The sequence below is a fragment of the Marmota flaviventris genome, unplaced genomic scaffold (genome assembly GCF_047511675.1).
Source record: "Marmota flaviventris isolate mMarFla1 unplaced genomic scaffold, mMarFla1.hap1 Scaffold_83, whole genome shotgun sequence".
Lineage (NCBI taxonomy): Eukaryota > Metazoa > Chordata > Mammalia > Rodentia > Sciuridae > Marmota > Marmota flaviventris.
Window position 1 is genome coordinate 17,040 of NW_027288423.1, and position 3,244 is coordinate 20,283.

General features: G+C 45.8%; 1 pseudogene; it reads right to left on the minus strand.

Annotated features, from left to right (window-relative positions):
- Window positions 1–310: 310 nt before the first annotated feature.
- LOC139704473 (transcription factor JunD-like) lies at window positions 311–1,214 on the minus strand (annotated as a pseudogene).
- Window positions 1,215–3,244: the final 2,030 nt, after the last annotated feature.

Genomic DNA, 3,244 nt, shown 5'->3' on the forward strand with positions numbered 1-3,244 from the left:
AAGGCTGTGCTGCACAGAGCCCCTTCTGCAGCAGTGTGTAGAAGGGGCGGCTAGGCCCTGGGTTTGTGTGACACCTGGCGGCAGCGCGGGGAACAGAGGCAGTACGAGGGGGTGTCATGCGCTCGCCCCCAACCTCCCAGAAGCAGGGGGTCCAGCTTGTCAAGTCCAAGGCGCCCTCTCCAAGTCCTGGGCACCCTCTTGGAGGGGGTCGCCAGGGCCGCACCATACCAACTCCTGGGAGCTCAATCCCCGCCCCCTGCAAGCCCGCCCCTCAAGAGGAGGCGGGTGAGGATGCGCCCTGTGCTTGGGCTCAGTACCAGGGCACCTAGTGCTGGGGTAGAAGCTGGCGGCTGCTGTTGACATGGCTGAGGACTTTCTGCTTGAGCTGCGCCACCTGCTTGGGCAGCAGGCTCCTGGAGGACGCCAGTTCCGTGTTCTGGCTCTTGAGCTCTTCACTTTCTCCTCCAGGTGAGAGATGCTCCAGCTTGCCCTTGGGGCACTTGGAGGCTGCGATATTGTTGAGCAGCTGCTTCGGCTCAGCCTTTATGAGCTCCTGCATGTCCATGTCGATTGGCGACAGCAGGCTCTCTCCGAAGCTTGGCAAGGTGGGCACCATCTGTGGCTTTCCTTGAGCACAGCTAGGCACAGCAGCCCCAGTAAATCACTGGGTGTCAGCGGCTGTGGGAAGGGAACGGGCTAGGAGGAGAAGGCGACAGTGGCAGCATCCCCAGCAGCCCCGGCGCCATCCTTGTAGTGGCTCAGGTTTAGGAAGACTTGTGCCAGCTGGGAGAGTGGCGCCGATGCCGTGCCAGAGGGTCCTCCTGCGAGGCTGCAGCAGCAGCTGGGCTGCACCCAGCCAAGCTGGTGCTGCTTGTTCAAATCCTCCAGGGCCTTGACAAAGTCCTCGGTGAACTCCTGCTTCTCCCTGGCCACCATCTTGGGTAGAAGAACTGCGTGCTCCTCAGCGTGGTTGTGACCAGCCCGTTGGTCTGGATGGTTGGTCAGCGTGGTTGGACCAGCCCCAGGTCGGGCTGGAGAGCAGGCTGTCGTGGCGACTGCTGGGGGTGCAGTCTGCGCAGGGGGGCCAGAGGTGGCGCCACCACCACTTGTTTGCTCAGGCTCACGTCAGCTGTCATTCTTCACCACTCTGCCTGCGACGCTGTTTGGGGCGCCCCAGGGACACGCAAAGTTGCTGCTGCTGCCACTGACGCCATTGCCCAGGCTGCTCAGCGCCTCATCACCTTAGAAGGGTGTTTCCAGCCTCTGCATCACCATTGCGCCCGGTCTGGGAGGACTGTCCATGGCCTCCCTGGGGGCTCGCTCCCCTCCCCTGCCCATTCAGCCCTGTGCCCACCCAGGCAGTGGCCGCTGCACCTGGGCCTTCTGTGGCGGCTCCTCAGAAACATTATTCTTAAGGGAGAAAAAATTAAAGCATTTCCTCTAAAATTCAAAAAAAGGCAAAGGATGCCTTTTTTTTGCCACTTCAATTCAACATCATTCTTGAAGCTCTATTCAAAACCTGTTTCTATTCATTTATCTTTAATAAATAAATGAATAGATAAATGAATAGAAACATAGGAAATCAAACTATCACTATTTACAAATGACATGATTCTATATTTACAAAATCCCAAAAATTTCTTTTGAAAATTTTCTTGTCTAATAAATTCAGCAAAATAGCCAAATATAAAATAAACACCGATAAACCAAATTAATTTCTATACTCAAGCAATGAATTCAGTGTAATAAAAATTAGGAAAACCACCCCATTAACAGTGGCCTCAAAAAAGAAAAAGAAAGAATAAAATAAAATACTTTTGAATCAATCTAAAAAAGAGGTAAAAATACCTCTACAATGAAAACCACAGAACACTAAAGATAGAAATTGAAAATCTCCCATGCTCTTGGTAGGAAGAATGATCATAGTCAAAACGGCAATACTAACAAAATACTTATACAGATTCAGTGCAATTCCTTTTAAAAGTCCAATGACACTCTTCATAAAACTAGAAAAAGCAATCGTGAAATTCATTTAAAAAATAGGAGAGCCCCAATAGTCATTCTCAACAAGCAATTCTCAACAAAATGATTGAATCAATAGACATCACAATACTAGACCTTAAACTATACTACAGAGAAATAATTAAAAAAAGAAAGAAAGAAAGAAAAAGGAAACCCAATATCAAAATACATACAGACCAATCCATACTAGACAAAGGTGACCAAAACATAAATTGGAGAAAAGATAGCCTCTTCTACAATTGGTGCTGGGAAAACTGGAAATCCGTATGTAGAAAGATGAAATATCCTGCTATACAACACAAGCAGATGAAGTTGCTATTTTTTCAATCTAAAATAGAAAAAAAGAAAGAAGAGCATATGTTTGTGAGCAAAATATACAAAGAAAACACAAAAGAAACACTTTACAACATTGCTTTAGGAAATGGTCCTTTGGTTATGACATTAAAAGGACAGGGAAGAGAACCATAAGCAGACAAGTATAATTCCACTAAACCAAAAGCTTCTGCACAGCATAGTAAAGCATGAACAGGGAAAAGATTCAACTGTTGGAATGAGAGAAATTACTTACACATCACCTGAGAAGAGTATAAAGTCTGAAACACAAAATAATCTCTATGAAAAACCATTAAGTGAGCTGGGTACAGTGGGACATACCTTGAATACCAGTGGTTTGAGAAGCTGAGGTGGGAGGAACACAAGTAAAAAACCAGCCTCATCAAGTTAGCCAGGCCCTAAGCAACTGAATGAGACCATGTGTCTAAATTTATATATATATATACATACAGAGAGAGAGAGAGAGAAGCATGTTGTTTGCAAAGAAATGTGGTTAGGGTGAAATGGGGTGCTACTCTTCAATGGATATAAAATTTTAATTGCATAAAATAAACAACTTCTAGGTATTTGCAGCAAAATTCTGTACTTACACTTTACAATAGTATAATGTTCACTTATATGTTTTCAGAGTACATGTATCCTACTTAGTGTTCTTACTATTGTGCAAGGGAGGAAGGGAGGATACAAGGGACTGAGGGAGGGAAGATTGATGGAGAGAGAGGAGGAGGCAGAAGTCAGGGAAAGGAGGTCTAGCCCCATGATGCTCTTCCTACACAGTCAGGATAATTGCTCAAAGTGGACCTGTCCTTGATTGAATATTCTGCAGTTGTTATCATAATTTTATTGATTTTACCTTACTACTTATTTTTCATAAGTAAATTCCAAGAAG